At 36.9% G+C, this 18,766-nt stretch overlaps 1 protein-coding gene across 2 annotated transcripts in view; it reads left to right on the forward strand.

The window, feature by feature from the left end:
• Nucleotides 1–18,766, forward strand: part of Rlim (ring finger protein, LIM domain interacting) — a 31,981-nt gene that overhangs the window by 2,265 nt on the left and 10,950 nt on the right. The window lies entirely within an intron of this gene.

The following is an 18,766-nucleotide window of genomic DNA, read 5'->3' on the forward strand; positions in this document are numbered from 1 at the left end:
TCTGTGAATTTTACTCTTTATCAGTACCTGTATAGAACAGAAAGAAAAATGGTTGCCTTAAATCATTGTTAGAACAACCCAAATATAAAAATAAAATAGCTTTTTAATTTCAGTGAATAGCTAAATGAAATATCAGAATATCTTACAGGAATGTAATTTACATTATTGTGTGTGGTGTTTGATTTTTTTTTCCCTTCACGATTCAAAAATCATTGGTATATAATACCCTAATTGATGTTAATGCCTTTTATTATCATCACCATTGTTAAAGTAACCACATAGATTTATTGCCCTAACCAGGACACTTTTAAAAGCAAAGGGAACATTATTAATAGTTATTCCAGCACAATAGGTGCAAACCTAGATTATCATAGGCAAACTGGGATGGATAGCCTAAATTCATAACTAACTTCTGTTGAGGGCTTGTGTACTACTACAAAGCATCCTGAGAGGATGTTAATTTTTACAGAGAGCACTGAAAGTTAAGTAATTTGTCCTCAGTTAAAAAGCTAGTGAATGGTGGAACCTTCATTTTATCTCAGGTCTGTCCCACATTCAAGTCACCAAACTTTAATGCCCCTAGACCTCCCTGTTGCCCAGTTACATCAGAAATGCAGTGAAAATGAAAAGTTGTAATAAGTCTCTAGGTTATGTTGCACTAAAAAGTTTTGTTAACTTAGCTGGGGGTGGTGATACCTGTAATCCCAGCTACAGGAGAAGCTGAGGCAGGAGGATGGCAAGTTCAAGTCCAGTCTCAGGAACTTAGCAAGAACCTATCTCAAATTTTTGAAAAAGACTTGGGAGCAGCTCAGCGATAAAGCCCCTCAGGGTTCAATCCCCAGTACTCCCAGCCTCCCCTCCAAAAAAAAAAAAACAGGTTAACTGTTAAAAGTAATCTACTTTATGAAGCAGGTGACACATACCTTGCAATTATCCCTGCTTTTTTGTTGTTGGTGTTCTGTTACAGTTTGTTTCAACTATTAGAGCTCTTGATACAGGTTGGTAAACTTAATTTGAAAATTAGAAAAGGTTTAGGAAAAGGTTAATTAATAGTAAAATTCCTAGAAATATTAGGCTGATGAATATCTTTCAGATTAGTGAACATGTAGCGAGATGTTAACTAATACCATAGGTTAAATGGGGTACGTGTATTTATGGGATTATACTATGTGTATATTACTTCTTCCATAGCTCTGGTGGTCTGGGAAATAGAACACATCATTGACCAACCTCCTATTTCCTGGATTTACCTTAGTGTGGATTACAAATTAGAATGTGAGAAGTCTTGTCCAAGATCAGTGAGTTGCTGGAATTGGGGCCACTGCCTAGAATGGGGACAACTGTTTCTTTTGTAAGTCTACTTCTTAAAATTTTGTGTAACACAAAGATTTCTAAAACCTTATGGCCTGTTGATTTCTAGAAGTATCCAGGTTATGCAATACTTTGAAGTTGTGTTGTGTTTTGTTTGTGGATACTTGAGATTGAATCAGGGGGTGCTTTACCATGGAGCTTGGGATCCTTCTGCCTCAGCCTCCTGAGTAACTAGGATTACAGGTGTGCACCACAGAGTTTTGATAACTAGTATAAGCTACCAATCATATTTATGTCTTTTTTTCAATAATCATAATAGCATCTACATATGTGCAAGACATATCCATAGACAGCATCTGGTGTATACATATAGATTTATGGACCTCTTGTAATTTTACAACTGCAGGTTAAGTTGCTGTTACAATGTTTGATGGTTTAATGGAGTCTGAATATTAATGAACATGAAACTTTCTGGCAGAGAAGGAGATATTTGTGTTAAATGTTTTAAATTTTTTCTGGAGTGAAAAAAGTCCCCTTCCTCCTAATCTCTACGACTGTAGGAAGAAGTTAGCTATAATTTTCATTGATCAAAGTTCCCTTTAATAGTAGTTAAAACTAAGGTGACCATATAAAGTACCCAAACTGAAATACTTTTTTTTTTTTTTGGTACTGGGGATTGACACTCAACCACTGGGCCACATCTCCAGCCCTATTTTATATTGTATTTAGAGACAGGTCTTGCTGAATTGCTGAGGATGGTCTCAGACTTGTGATCCTCCTGCCTCAGCCTCCCAAGCCGCTGGGATTATAGGCTTGTGACACTGCACCCAGCCCAAACTGAAATATTTTGAGAACAGATTAATCATTATTTTAGCACAAGTATGAACCATTACTCTTCTGGACAAAACAGGCATATATGGGCATCCCCATGTCAAGTCTATGTAGGAACACTTGTTCAGGAAGGACAATTGACAGAATGCTGGTCCAAAATAAAATTGTTTTCCTCAAATAATATGTGACTGGTGTAGATAAAATATTTTAAGTTGATTTTTTTAAAATAGGAAATCTTTTCTTTACTCTCCCCCCGCCCCAATAGGAAATCTTAAGTTCTTAAAATCGTATGTTGATGATGAATACCAGCATTGCCAGTAATTAGTGATTTTACATTAATAACTTTTAATAAACACTTGAACCTTCTTTTTTTTAACTTCTTGGAAGCAATGAGAGCAGCAAATCAAAATTGAGTTTATGAATAAGACCAAATTCTGATTTAGTGATGTAACTCAATAGAATAACATGAAATGGGTAATGAGATTAAGGTACTTGAATGAGACGAAATGTTGTCATAATGGTTTTCTTCTTTAACTGACTTGATGGTATAAATTGGCAGCATGGCATGTTCTTCTGTCCTTTGATCTACTTTACTGGAGTTCTTGGTACTCTTGTTTCAATTTAACTTTTTTAGAGGGTTGTAGTGGTCAAAATTGTAAGTTGCTAGTTAATAGACTTCCTGCCAAGAGATTAGACACAGGAGGGACATTCCTGAGTCCTTTTGATTTGTTTTTGCTGCCCTTTACAGGTGGTAAAGATAGAATAATACAAGTGAGGCTAAGCTACTACTGCCATTCAGATAATTTATAATCTCTTATTGCTGTAGTAGTAGCAGTGGTGAATGCCTTGGTAGCATCTTCTGATAGGCCACTGTTAGAAATTCTCAACAAATTGTGTGGTTGGTGAAAGGTATCTTGCAATTAGTAGAGATAGTAATACATCAACCTTACCCTGTTTCTTTTTTTTTTTAAAAGAACGTTTTATATTTCGTTTTACAAAGATAAGGTAATCAAGTAAAGGGAGATAAAAATACATAGTGACCAAATCTACAGTGAGGAAAGCACAGTTTCTAAGTTTACATGTTATTTACGTTATTTCTTAAGTTTTACTTTTTTAACCTCTTAGATTGCATCTTAATCAAAATCACAGATTCGTTGACATGGAAGGTACCTTGTATATGGCTTAGTCTAATATTGTATAATGTTGAGGGAGATCTTGAGGCACAAGAGGTGTAATGATTTGATTAAAATTCACATAGCCCGGTTACAGACAGCACTAGAATTTTTATTTTCTTTTTCATAGAGCTGAATTCCCCTCTGCTATCCATGTATAGAATAAACAAGTTATCTGGTTGTTACCAAACATTTATGTGTCTATTAAAAATGTCATAAATTTTAATTACACATTCTATATGTGAAGAATTGACAGCACTTTCAATGTATACTCATATGATGATACTTTATATCCTCACTTCAAATTCAGTAGTGATTTAACTTTTTAAAAACTTTATAAAAAACTATAAAAACTTTTTTAAAACTATATAAAATAATTTTGGTGATGGCATTATTGAGCTAACATTTTGTTGACAAAAGATCACATGCCATTAATGCTTATATCCTTTGGTAGGTTTTTTTTAAGTTCTGGGGAGTGAACCCAGGGGTGTTTTACCACTAAGCTATATCTCCAGCCCTTTTTATTTTGAGACAGAGTTTCACAGAGTTGCTGAACCTGGCCCCAAACTTGTAATCCTCCTGCTTCAGCCTCCCAAGTTGCTAGGAAATTTTTTTCCCTTTTGGTACTGGGGATTGGACTCACAGGTGCTCAACCAATGAGCTATATACCCTGGTCTTTTTTTTTTTTTTTTTTTTTTTTTTTTTTTGATACAGGGTCTTGCTAAGTTGCTGAGGCTGTCTTTGAATTTTTTGATCTTCCTGCTTCAGCCTCCTGAGTATGCCACCATACCTGGCTTAAATGACTTTTCAACTCTTAATATCATAACAAAATTAATTTTTTATTTAAACTGGTTTGTCCTACTCTAGCATGTTATCAAGTTTGGAACTTGGATGAACGGGTATGCAAAAGGTGATGATGCTCAACATATTTTAGTGGTTGGTTGATGTTAGATTACTTTAATTCGTTCATCTAACCCAGCCCTTTTTTGTTTTTAGAAAGAGGCAGTTTCTTCCAGACTTAACAGACATAGCTTATTTTAAAATCAGCATTTACACAAGCATTTAACTTGATGTTTCAAGATTGTTTTTTTTAAGTTGTCAGTTGACATTTATTTATTTACTTATATGTGGTGCTGAGAATCGAACCCAGTGCCTCACATATATTAGGCAAGCACTCTACCACTAAGCCACAACCCCAGCCCTCTTATGTTGTGTGTGTGGAGCTTGGATTTGAACCCAGGGTCAAGATTGTTTTCTAAGTCTATTTTGTTAACAGTTTTTAAGCTTTTTGTTAACAGTTAAGGGTACTATGATGTAGTATAGCCATTTATTATGTGCGTATTTATACTGAGCTCCAGATCTCCTGACTCATTAATACTAAAAAATAATAAGTGAATTTTCTCTTTAATTTTTGTGGTACAGGGGATTTAACTCTGGGGAGCTCTACCACTGAGCTACATTCCCAGCTCTTTTTATTTAATTTTTTAAAAATATTTTTTAGTTGTAGATGGATACAATACCTTTATTTTGTTTGTTTTTATTTTTATGTGGTGCCGGGGATCAAACCAGGTGCCTCATGCATGCTAGGCAAGTGCTCTACCACTGAACCACAACCCTGGCCCCCAACTCTTTTTATTTTTTAAGAAAGGCTCTCACTAAGTTGCCCAGGCTGGCCTCAAACTTGCAATCCTCCTGCCTCCCAAGTAGCTGGGATTACAGGAGTACTGGACCGTACCTGGATTAAATGACTTTTCAACTATAATATCATAACAATATTCTTTTCATGGACTAAGTGTATTGAATGAGATCATACTATTAGCAGTGGTCAGAAACAGTAATTTGCATAATTAATGTAATGGTTGTAGAAGTTAATTCCTTTTTTGAAATTATTCTTTAAAATTCTCAGGGTGTGGTTCTTACAAAACTGGTTCACTACCAAGAAATAAAAATTGAGCCAACATTAGACTTCCCCATTTTGTGTGTGTGTGTGTGGTGCTGGGGATCTAACCCAGGGCCTTGTGCATGTGAGGCAAGCACTCTGCCACCAACTGAGCTATATCCCCAGCCCTAAACTTCCTTTTTGAAGTCTATCCTTTTTGGGAAGAAGTCTATTAAGTTGCTATTCTTCAGTTAAAATAACATATTCTTACATATGTAAGAGTTTAAGAATATGAGCCAGGTTGTAGTGGTACACTGCAACTTAGCTGGTACACTACAACCGTAATACCAGATACTCAGGAGACTAAAGCAGGAGGTTGTAAATCTCTATTACAACCACAATATTATCATACCCAAGAAATTTAACACTGATACAATAGGTTTTCTAATATTCAGTTGACATTAAAATTTCTAGCTGGGCATGGTGGCCATGCCTGTAATCCCAGCAGTTTAGGAGGCTGAGACAGGAGGATGGCAAGTTGAAAGCCAGCCTCAGCAAGAGTGAGGTGCTAAGCAACTCAGTGAGACCTTGTCTCTAAATAAAATATAAAATAGGTCTGGGGGTGTGGCTTAGTGGTTGAATGCCCCTGAGTTCAATCCCTGGTACTAAATATTTATATAAATTTCTTCAATTATTCCCCAAATGTCTGTATAGATATTGTTTTTTTTCATTTAGTATTTAGCCAACATCTGTGGATTTCACTTGCTTAAGAACTATATTTAGTTTTCTTAAAAAACATCCCCCACATTTTTATTTTTTTATTTTAATTTTTGTTTTTCAGGACATTGACTTTTTTTAAAGCAATTTTTTTTAGTTGTCAGTTTACCTTTATTTATATGTGGTGGTGAGAATTGAACCCAATCCAGTGCCTCACACATGCCAGGCAAGCGCTCCACCACTGAGCCACAACCCCAGCCCACATTGACATCTTTGAAGAGTCTAGACCAAATGTTTTGTAGAAAGGTCCACAATCTAGATTTGTCTGATTTTTTTTTTTTTTTAACCACATGGTTAGATTCAGTTTGAACATTTTGATAATCCTACAAAGTCGTATGGTTTTCATACACTCTGGTCTCATCACCCCCTTACTTAAAAATTATTGATAACCCAAAGACCTTTTGCATATCTGAAATATATGTCAAGATTATCATAGTAGAAATTAGACCTGATAATTGTTACCTCATTTAAAAAATAGCAAAACCATTAGATGTTAACTTTCTAAACCAAAAATTTTAGTGAGAAAAATGGGATTGTTTTACATTTTTATGTCATTTTAATGTCTGTCTTAATAGAAGACAGGTAAGTCTCTGCATCTACATTCAGTTTGTTGTTTTGTTTGAATTGTATGAAGAAAATTTGTCCTCATAAGGAAAAGCAGTTGTAAAATGGAAGAGTATTTTAATTTAATTTTCAGACTTTAAAAGTAGTGATCATTTCATTAGGGATTTTCTCTTTTTATTATCACTTCTTATTTTGTCCATAATAAATTTTTAGTAGTTTTTTCTTCAAAAAAGCATTTTGGTAATCTTAAAATACAATTTATAATGTAAGGCCTATAAATGCTTAATTTTTTACCTTTAATTATCAATTTTCAAAGTAACTAGTTTGTACCTTAGCGCAATCCCCAATGTTTTCCAATAAGTTTTGTTTCTCTCATTCCTTTTCTTTTTAATATATTATTATTTACTCACATCTTTTTTTGTTAAATTTGTGTTTTAATCAAGAAATAAAATTCTCAGAGTGAATGAACTGTTATAGATTACTTAATTACTGAATAAATCTCAGGATTGGTTTTCTTACTGGTTTCTCCTACCCCAAATTCAATTTATCTGATACAAGTATATATTTATTGACCAGATGAATAGTATTTCATGGCAGGTGTGTATGTGTGTTTGCAGAGCTAGGGATCAAACCCAGGGCCTCATGCATACTAGGTAAGCACTGTACCACTGAGCTACATCCCTAGCCCTGAGTAGTTTTCTGAAATGACTAGATAAAATCTCTAATTTGGCTCCTTGCTTCTTGTGTGGTTTTCTTGATTTGTCTGTTTGGGGGTTTTGTTTGTTTGTTTGATTGGTTGGTTTTGGTTTTTTTTGTTTTGTTTTGTTTTTGCTGGGGATTGAACCCAGGGATGCTTTGTTACTGAGCTTCATCTTCAGCTCTTTTTTAATTTTTTGAGAAAGGGCCTCACCAAGTTGCTGAGGTTGCCTACAACTCAGGGATGTTTTGCCACTGAACTACATCCCCAGCTCTTTTATTTTATTTTTTGAGAAAGGGGCTCACTAAGCTGCTGAAGCTGTACTCAAGCTTGTTATCCTCCTGCCTCAGTCTCCTGAGTCACTCAGATTACAGGTGTGCACCACCATGCCCAGCCTGGTTCCTTGTTTCTAGGAGTGGAATCGGATAAATTGCAAAAAGTTGACTTATTTGGAATAATTCCTGCTAGGTTCTTGCTGCTTATGAGATGTTTTGTGGGCTGGGGGTGTACTTCAGTGAGCTCGTGTGTGTGAGGCACAGGAATCAGTCAAAAGATGTTTTGTCATTTTGGAAGATTTTCCCTCCCGGTGCTGGGGGATTGAACCCAGGGCCTCATGCTAGGCAAGTGTTCTACCACTGAGCTACATTCCCAGACCCAGACCCATTTTTGGAAGTTTTCATATAAGGAGTGAACATGGTATTAAAGACTCATGGTGAGATTGAATAGTTTGGTCTTGCCTATTGGGATAAAAGGAATATATTTTAAAATACATAAGCTTGGGATATATTGGGAGGCAATTGTCATTTAGTGAAAAGATGACTGAATTTGGAATCAGGACATCTGGGTTTAATTATTGGCCTTTTCCTAGCCACATGGTCTTTGATAAATTACTTCCTCTTGCCATGTTTCTGTTTCTCATCTGTAAAGTAGAGGTTGTGATTCCTACTTAATGGTATTATTGTAAGAATTAAGTGAAATACAGGTAAAAGCCCTATGTAAATATAGGGTGATGGGTATTGCCTGTAACCAGGGAGAGAGCTAAATGGTTTAAGAATAATTATGATTTGTTGTCTAAATTATGTTTTATTGGTACTCTCTTCATAGAAATAATTATTTAAAAATGGATGAAGCTAGTCATGCTCAAGCCAGAATTTGTCTTATATACATGAATGTTATAACTTGAAAGTGAGATAATTAAATAGATCTAAAATTCTGTCTTTTATGATGATGTTGAAGGAGTCTAGGGGTATGTATGGTTTCTTTTTTCTCTTTTTTTTTTTTAAGTTGTGCTGGGGATTGAACTCAGGACCTTACTGCATGCCAGGTGAGCACTCTACCACTGATCTACCACTGATCTTTTCAGCCCTCTTCGTTTCTCCTACTAGTTAAACCAGAAATGTACCACAGTGTCATTGACTACAAAGTAGAATCTGGAAACCCATTTTGTTAACGGAATTCTTCTCTCATATTTTCATACCAAAATGGAGAAAAGTCTGTTTATAATTTGTATTAACATCTTTGACATGCTTTAACCTTTAAGATGTTCTTTTTCACTTATCAAATAGTGGTGTTTACATCTACTAGAAGCAGAACTTGTTATGGTTTATATTTATTAGATTTCTTCATTTTATGCCACTTAACTGGCACAGGACTGCTTAATGAGACTGGGTTCATTGGGTGTGTGAGAGTAAGATTATTTTTCAGGGCATTTGAGAACATGGCTTGCATTTCATTTTCTTTGAAAATGTGATTGATTACCAATGGTCTTGGGACCTCTGAACCTAAAGGATAGAGGTACATTTGACCTGCATTCCTAGTTCAGGGGAAATGCAGAATTAAGTCTGAGAGGATAGAGACTTTGTGCAAAAGTAGAGAACTAAATCAGATTGTTCTTTCCCCGTCTCTTAACTAACCTTGTTGCTTGGATTGAAGTCTCTACCTTAACAAAAACATTGTGTTCTGTTTAATGAAGCCTTGCCAGTTTGGTTACAATTTTGAAATCCTGCTGCGGGAATTCCATCATTTGGGGATATATTTTCCATATATGAATTATTTAGGGGGAAAGGAGAACCAGTATGCTATTATGGAAATAATAGTAATTTTGGTTTGTTTGCATGATGCTTGTGAGTGTCTCATTGTTATATTTTTTAATTAAAGAATAAACTAAAAAACCCCTCTTGTAGAATGAAATTCAGGCTCACCAGGCAGGAGTTATTTAAGATTCAACAATCTCATCTTAAATCCCAACTACTGGGGAAGATGATGAAGGAAAATTACAAGTTTCAGGTCAGCCTTGTCAAATTAGACCTTGTCTCCAAATTAAGCAAACAATAAAAAGGTTGGGGATGTCACTCAGTGGTAGAGTGCCCCTGGGTTCAATCACCAGTACTGTTTAAAAAAAATTTTTTTTTCACCAATCTCCAGAATTAGTGTCGGGAGAGTTTGGAACAGAGGTATAATGTTGTGTCTCTGGTCTCCATGTAGGAAACTAGAAATTCCAAGATTTAAGAGTGAATAATTTTTGATATTAGGGATTAAATCTAGGGACACTCTACACTACTGAGCAACATCCCCAGTCCTTTTTGTTATTTTGAGACAAGAGTCTCACTAAGTTCCTGGGATGGGCTTGTAATTCTCCTGCCTTGGCCACCTGGGTTGCTGGCATTGCAGCATAGGAAACTTATTCCAGGGCTAAGGATTTAGCTCAATGGTAGAATGCTTGCCCAGCATATGTGCAGCCCTTGGTTCAATCCTTAGCACCACAAAAAAGAAAGAAAAATATTAGTATCTATCCTATGTGTATGTACAGAGTGTTCAGCATTGTTATTTTGTTTTCAAAACAAAGGGGATGTACAGTGGGTTTATAGAGTATAAACAGTATATTGAGAACATTTGGAACTCTTTCTATACTTGAGCTTTTTCTACCTTTAAAGCAAATGCAGGGCTAGGGGATGTAGCTTAGTGGCATGGGTCCAGAGTTCAATCTCCAACATTTTCTCCAAAAAAAAAAAAAAAAAGCTTTAAAGCTGTGTTTTCCCATATGGTAGCTACTAACTCTGTGGCTATAGGACAGTTGAAATGTGTCTAGTGTAACTATGAAAGTAAAGTTTTAATTTTATTTCATTTTAAATTTAAAAACTAAAATATATAAAATGATTTTCCAGGGGCTGGGGTTGTGGTCCAGTGGTGGAGCGCTTGCCTAGCATGTGTGAGGCACTGGGTTTGATTCTCGGCACCGCATATATAAATAAAATAAAGGTCCATTGACAACTAAAAAATATTTTTAAAAAGTAAAATAAAATGATTTTCCACTAAACACAACTTTATTGTTTTGGAAGTTTAGTGTTTTAAAAAATCATCTCAGTGATTGATATTGATAGTATATTAAATTGATGATTTTTTTTCTTTTGAGGTGCCAGAGTTAGAACCCAGGGCCTTGAGCATGCTAGAAATGCTCTAACACTGAGCTACACCTAACAGGAAAAGTGATGTTTTGGTTTTGTTAAGCAAAATCATTTTTTTTGTACCAGGGATTGAACCTAGGATTACTTTACTACTGGACCACATTCCCAGCCCTTTTTATTATTTTATTTCAAGACAGGGTCTTGCTAAGATGCTAGACTGCCTTTGAACTTGTGATTCTCCTGCCTCAGCCTCCCAAGCTGCTGGGATTACAGGTGTTCACCACTATGCCCAGCTTCAATAACATTTTTTAAATTTACCCTTTTTTTACTTTCTGTTTCTAGGGCTGGGGATCAACCTCATGCATGCCAAGGCAAATGCTCTACAACTGAGCCATATTCCCATTCAAGAGTTTACTTTTTTGATGTGGCTGCTCAAAAATTTTAAATTACATGTGGTTCACATTGTGTTTCTTTTGGACTGTGCTGCTTCAGACAGGTTATTAAGGGAAATGAACTCAATATTCACATTGGATTTGGTTCAGTGGTTTAAATATCTACACTGTGTAAGGCATTTTGCTAGTGGCTTTTGGAGGAGTTTTAAAAGGACTATAAGTCTGGTTCTTTCTCTAAAGGAAACTACTTGGGAAGAGAAGACTCATAACATTTAACAAAAGCATCATGAAGGCAGGAAGTGCCACTCTGGTGGCACAGACAAGTATTGTATGCTGAGATGGGTGGAAAATTGCTAGCTGAGATAGTAGCAGCTTCATAGGAGGTAAGATTCCATAGACTTTGAAAGAGTGACTGAAATAGGGAGAGACTAAGGAAAGTCTGTAAGGAAAGTAGGAATAGAATAAAGGATACAGTATGTTGGGCAGGGGTGGGGCAACACAAAATAGATTGGTCTTTCCCAGAAATTGCTATAATTTTGTGTCACTGGAGTATGTAACTTTAAAAGACCTTTGCCCAGAACAGAAGACCAAGAGACTGAACTATCCTTAATGACATTTTAGTTCAAAGGATCTTTTGAAATCAGCCTGTTCTTACTCCTACCTGATAAGGAATATTTCTTTTTAATATTCAGCATCTTCTTGAATATTTCCAGAGATGCATAACTTTCCTTGCTTCAGGAGGCTGGTTACATCTCCATTTTGGAGTTTTGTCATACTGTTGTATTAGAGACGGGGTCTCACTGAGCTGCTTAGCACCTTGCTGTTGCTGAGGCTTACCTTGAACTCATGATCCTCCTGTCTCCGCCTCCTGAGCCACTGGGATTACAGGCATGCACCATAGTGCCTGGCCCCTCCCTCCCTTCCTTCCTTTCTCCCTCCCCATATATATATAGAGAGAGAGAGAGAGAGAGAGAGAGTGTGAGTGTTGCAGATGGACACAACACCCTTATTTATTTTTTTAATGTCATGCTAAGGACTGAACCCAGTGACCCACACATGCTAGGTGAATGCTCTGCCACTGAGCCACAACCCCAGCCCTTTTTATCTATTTCTAATTTGACACAGTGTTGTGTGCTTGTCTCTGGTGGGTGGGTGGGTCTTGTCTGTCTTTCTCTCAGGGGAGGGTTGCAGTACTAGAGATTGAATTCAGGGCCTCGTGTATGCCAGGCAAGTGCTCTACCACTGAGCTATATCCCCAGTTTCTCCCACTCGCCATCCCTTTTTGGGGCACTAGGGATTGAACTCAAGGAGTACTCTTATCTCTAGCTATATCCTCAGCCCTTTATTTTATTTTGAGATAGGATATTGCTTACCTTGAACTTGGAATCATCCTGCCCTGGACTCCCAAATTGCTGGGATTATAGGCATGCACCACTGAGCCTGGACCCTGAGTCCTTTTTTTATTTCCTTGTAGTAAGATTGAACTCAGGGCCTCGGGCATGCTAGGCAAGTACCCTACCACTGAGCCACATCCCTAGCCCTTTATTTTGAGACAGGGTCTGCCTAGGCTGGCCTGTAATTTATGATCTTCCTGCCTCAGCCTCCTATGTAGCGGAGATTACAGGAGTGTGCCACCAAGTATGGCCGGTGCTCTCTTTATGTTATACCTCCCAATATTTGAAGATAATTGTGTCCTTTTTTTTAGACTTTTTTCAGGATAATCATCTCCAGGTAATTAAGCCATTTATATATTTTATTTTTTGAGACTGGGATAAGTCGTCTTGTGTTGCCCAGGCTGGGCTTGAAGTCAGTTCTCCTCCCACCTCAGCTTCCTGAGTGGCTGGGATTACAGGCCTATACTCCAGTGCTTGACCTGCCATTTCTTTTGTTTATAGGTTTTTCACCATCTTGGTCATTCTAGATTTGCTTGTGTTTGTCATTTTCCTTTTGGAGATATTTTTAAAATGTCACAGGTAGTCTAAACAGCAGGTTTCAATGGGGCTGTTACCTGCTTTTATTTGAACACTGCAGTATATGAAAGCAACTTGTGACTCTGTTAGTTACTTAGCAGCCAGGTCAAACAGGCTTTTTTATTGAGTTTGTGGTAGGTAAGAACTTTTGAGTTCTTTTTCATGTGAACTGCCAAGATAGGTTCTTCCCCTACTCTTTACTTTTGCTATGAGTTATTTATTTTAGCCTGATCACTCTTAATAAAAGTGTGCAAAGTGGGACATATATCATCACTGTGTCATTTTATTTTAGCCCATAGTTGACTATGAATTCAGAATATTACTTATGTACATCTTTTAACTCCCAACATTGAGTTGTTTTTGTATTTGGTGAGAATGTCTTTAACTGATCCGTCCAAATGGTGATTAAATTTTTGGTCCGGGGAGATAACCGGGGATTGAACTCAGGGGCACTCGACCACTGAGCCACATCCCCAGCCCTATTTTTTATTTAGAGACAGGGTCTCACTGAGGTGCTTAGCACCTCGCCATTGCTGAGGCTGACTTTGAACTCATGATCCTCCAGCTTCAGGCTCCCGGGCTGCTGGGATTACAGGTGTGCACCACCGCACCAGTCTCAAATGGTTCATTTTTAAATGCTAAGTTTATAGGGTGATTTGCAGGTTAACACTACTCCATGATCTTTTTATTTTCAGTACTGGGGATTGAGCCCTGGGCCCTCGCACATGCTAGGCAAGTGCTGTACCACAGAGCTACATCTCCAACTCTTTGAGACAGGGTCTCACTAAGTTTCCCAGGCTAAACTCAAGCTTGTTATCCTTCTGCCTCAGCTTCCTGAGTTGCCGGGATTATAGGCATGCACCATCATGCCTGGCTTGCTCCATAATCTTTGAGGGTAGTATATTAACAGCCGTGAATCTATTAAACTGAATTATCATCAAGCTCCTTCCTTCAGTGTGATTCTAGGTTCAGCATCAGCATCACCTGGTGGCTTATTAGTAATGCAGATTCTCAGGTCTCATTCTACTGAATCAGAATCTCTATTTTAACAAGATTTTCAGATCTTTCACATGTATGCTGAAGTTTAAGAAGTACTGGGCTAGCCCATGTTTTTCCATCATGATAGGAAGAGAAATTCCATATCCTGTGCAGAAAACAAATCAGTAAGTTAGCATTATTACCCTATAGAATTAACTGTGGAATTTCAAAAATACTCATGTCTGTCTGACCTAGAGAAATATTCCCAGGTGATTTCTAATGTGCAAGCCAAAGTTGAGAACTATCCCTATGTAAAGCCAATAAGAATTTGGCAGTGAATTCCACCTCTGGTGGACATGTTTTCTTCTACATGTTAGCAGTATATCTGATAGTCTGTTACAGAATTTTCCCGGAGTGTGTGTGTGTGTGTGTGTGTGTGTGAGTGTGTGTGTGTGTGTTTTTCTTGGGATTGACCCCAGGGCCTTGCACATACTAGGCAAGTGCTCTATCACTGAATTGCATTCCCAGCTGTCCCCTGAGTTTGTTGTTACATTTTACTGTGCTGTCATTTCTAGACTTTACCTTTTATGAAGATTGAATAATTTTTTAAAAGATATTAGATAATCTTTTTTAGCATTTATTTTTTAGTTGTAGGTGGACACAGTACCTTTATTTCACTTATTTACTTTTATGCAGTGCTAGGAATCGAACCCATGCTTCATGCATTCTAGGTGAGCATTCTTCCTCTGAGCCACAACCCCAGTCCCCCATTTTTAATATATATATTTTTTTAGTTGTCAATGGGCTTTTATTGTTATTTATTTATATGCAGTGCTAAGAATCAAACCCAGTACCTCATGCATGGGAGGCAAGCGCTCTACCACTGAGCTACAACTCCAGCCCCAGAAGATTGAAACATTTTTAAAGCTAGTGTTTTACCATCTTCATGATATTGTAAAGATTTTTGTTGTTAGGAATTATACGTGTTTTTGTGGTACTGGGGATAGAAACCAGGGATGCTCTACCACTGAACTATATCCCAGGTCCATTTATTTATTTATTTGTTTGTTTGTTTGTTTATTTTGAGAAGGGGTCTTGCTAAATTTGCCAAGGCTGACCTCAAACTTGTGGTCCTTCTGCCTCAGTCTTCAAGTTCCTGGGATTACAGGCATGCACCATCACATCCAGTACAAGTTATGCATTCTTCTTGGCTCTGAATTCTCTGAGAAGTTTGGGTTTTTTTTTTTTTCATTCTTTAAATTAGAAGGTAATTCTCCTTGTTGAAAAAAAATAGAAGCTGAGTGGCCCTACCTTCCATCTTCTCAGTATAGTCCGTCCCTCCTATGCTTAGTATAAGACGCCTTTCTTGTTTCAGATGCTGTTTTTGAATCTTCTTCACATGTTCTCAAGTTTCTATTCCTTCTGGGCTTTAATCTTCTTGATGCTATTCTTAAGGCTTAGTGCCACTGTTGTTAATTGTCCTTGGCATATGAGTTTTCTGTTATCTGTGGTTCATGTCCTTGAAGTGTCAGAACTTATCAGATGTTTTTACCTTCCTTGGAAAAATTTATATTTTTAATCAGTTTTTTTGTGATATTGAATCCAGGGCCTCAGCATGTTAGACAAATGCTCTAGTACTGAGCTGTACCTCTAGCCTAGAAGATTTGTATTTTTAAAGCTTATTAATCATCTTTTTTTTTTTTTTTTTTTGCTATTGAGGATTGAACTTTAACACTGAGCTACATCCCCAGTCCTTTTTTTTTTTTTTTTTTTTTTTTTTGTACTGGGGATTGAACTCAGGGGCACTTGACCACTGAGCGACAATCCCAGCCCTATTTTGTATTTTATTTAGAGACAGGGTCTCACTGAGTTGCTTATCACCTTGCTGTTGCTGAGATTGGCTTTGAACTAGTGATCCTCCTGCCTCAGCCTCCCAAGTTGATGGGATTACAGGCATGTGCCACCATGCCTGGCCCAGTCCTAATTTTTTATTTTGGCATAGGATCTCACTAAATTTCTGAGACAAACCTCAAACTTGCAATACTCCTGCCTTTAGTCTCCAAAGTTGCTGGGATTACAGCTATGTGCCTCAATGCACAACAAAGCCTATTAATCCTAGAATTATTTTCAGAATTATTTACTCATCATTCACAAGTGAGTCTTGTCCTGTCATGTTATTGGCATTCAAAATATTAATTGCTTTAAGAACATGCACTAAATGTTACTGGTGGTTTTCTTTGGGTTTGAGGTATTACAGCTGGAGTTTCTTTTTCCTTTGTGCCTCTCTGCACTTTAAACAAATCAGTTGCTTTTGCTTTTGCTATTCCCATTAGTAAATTGTGGGGGGAAAAATGGCTTTTGTTGTTTTGTTTTTAGTGCTTGAGCCACATAATTTATATGGGTGTTTATTTAAGCTGATTTTCCTAGTCTTCCCCAAAAGTTTCAAATTATAAAGATAGCATTTGTCAGAAATTTCTATTGTTTAATCTTAATCAAAATTAAGGAATCTTACTTATGGGATTAGGGAACTCTTACCAAAAATATTATGGTCTACTCCCTCCATTTCTTCAACATACTTTTATTTGTTTAAATAATGTTAGGATATTTACAAGAACAATGATCTAAGGAAAATAAAATGTAAATCTAGGTGTGCCCATGTCTAGACTAAAGTTTCCTTAGGCTCAGCAAGCAGGCAGTTTGACAAGATAAGCTTCTTAACGTTTATATCTGGAAAAGGGTTTTTAAAGAATTTTTCTCTTTAGAATGGATTTGTAAATGTTCTGGTACTTCAAATATTGTGTGTAGGTATGCAGGGGGTTAAATCTTAGTACCAATATAGACTTAATCTTTTCCCCACAAACCAAATTTCATATTGTCCTTGTCTGTTGGGGCTACTGTAATACAATATCATATACTGGGTGGCTTATGAACAACAGAAACTTATTTCTTACAGTTTTGGAGGCTGGAAAGTCGGAATCAAGGGAGTGGCAAATTTGTTTTTTCTTGAGGGCTGACTTTTATCCTCTTTGGTATAAGGGGCAAGGCTGCTCTCTGGGGCCTCTTCTAAAGTGCACTAATCCATTCACGGGGGTTCCATTCTCACAACCTAGTACTTTTCCCAAAGGTCTCACTTCCCGATACCTTGAGGGTTAGTACTTCAGCATGTGAATTTTAGGAGACAGAAGTAAAATTTTCACAAAAATTCTCTTTTTGATACCAGGGATTTAACCCTGAGATATAACCCAGAGATACTGAGCCACATCCCCAGTACTTTTTTATTTTTTGAGTCAGGGTCTTGATAATTTGCTGAGGCTGATCTCGAACTTGCAGTCCTCCTGTCACAGCCTCCCAAGTTGCTGGGATTACAAGCGTATACCACCATGCCCAGCAAAGTTTTTATTTTTTGAGACAGGGTCTCACTAATTTGCACAGGCTGGCCTCCAACTTTTAATCCTCCTGCCTCAGCTTCCTGAGTCACTGGGACTACAGGTGTTTGTCACTATGCCTGGCAAAGAGAACTGTAAATTGGTTTAATTTTTTATGGTACTGATGATTGAACCCAAAGCTTCCCACATATGAGGCAAACACTCTACCACTGAGCATAACACCCTCCCCATAAGCATATGATTTTAATGAAGCATGCTCATCTCTTGGAGGAGGCATTTTCAGAACTTTGATAGCTTCTTTTGAATTTCACCTTTTAGTATCTCATACAGCACAGTTAGTATTTCCAATTGAATGTTACATAGAAGCTCCTCAGTTGCATGGATAAATGGATTTTGAAATAAGGAAATTTCCTTTACATTTACATTTACATTAAGGTCCAAACACCACTTCTGAAATTATAGTTTGAGCTCCAAAAATAAATCTGTAAATTTGTATGGGAATAGAGCTCTTGTTTCTCTGACAGCACAAACAAGTACCATAGAACAACTTGACATTATTTGTGTTGCCAGTGCTAGTTATTATTGGATTGATTAGTATTGGTTTTTAATATAAACATTGTTTGCCTTATTACTCATTAAGAAACATTATCAAGTCCACAGCAAAAGCTAATTTCCCAAGCCATTCATTGTTTGAAAGTAGTAATTGAGTGGTTTACTTCTCATTCAGAAAAAGAATTCAGTCTTTTCCCTAAGTACAACAAATCAAGAAAGTTTACCTATGTTAAGCCATCAGAATGCCACATGATAGAGCAAGTGTAGATTTCTGACAGAAAATCCATAGAACTGAGGATGGTTAAGTTCACAGAAGTGAGATTCACCATTGACGCCACTTGGTTCAATAACATGATGAATTCAAATATTTTCTGCATAGTACCTGCAGAATAACCACATACTTTAAACGCCTTACATTTTTGTAGGCTTTATAAAATTGTCCAACCAGGTCATTTTCCACTCCATACATACATTTATCATTTCAGTTGTAACATGTCTTAGTGGATCTGCTTCAGGTTGTGCTGAATTGTTTTCTCAACTTCCTTAAAAAAATATTCTCACAGTTTCATGCAGACTATTCATAGGGGTTACTTCTGCATTTAGTTCAAACTCCTTAAATAATCAACACTTGGCTCCTTGAGTAAACAGCAACTGAATATTATGAGTTATATTTGTCAACTAATCAGTAGCTAAGGAAAACCACTTCATAATTTGCATGAATATTCAATTGATTAGTGATATGACTTCCATTATCTTTGGCTTTTTGTACAAGTACATTCCTGAAAAGGCAAATACATTGTTATTTGTTTTGGGGTTTTTTGTTGTTGTTTGGGGTTTTTGGTGCTTGGAATTG

Source organism: Marmota flaviventris, chromosome X (assembly GCF_047511675.1).
Source record: "Marmota flaviventris isolate mMarFla1 chromosome X, mMarFla1.hap1, whole genome shotgun sequence".
Taxonomy (NCBI): Eukaryota; Metazoa; Chordata; class Mammalia; order Rodentia; family Sciuridae; genus Marmota; species Marmota flaviventris.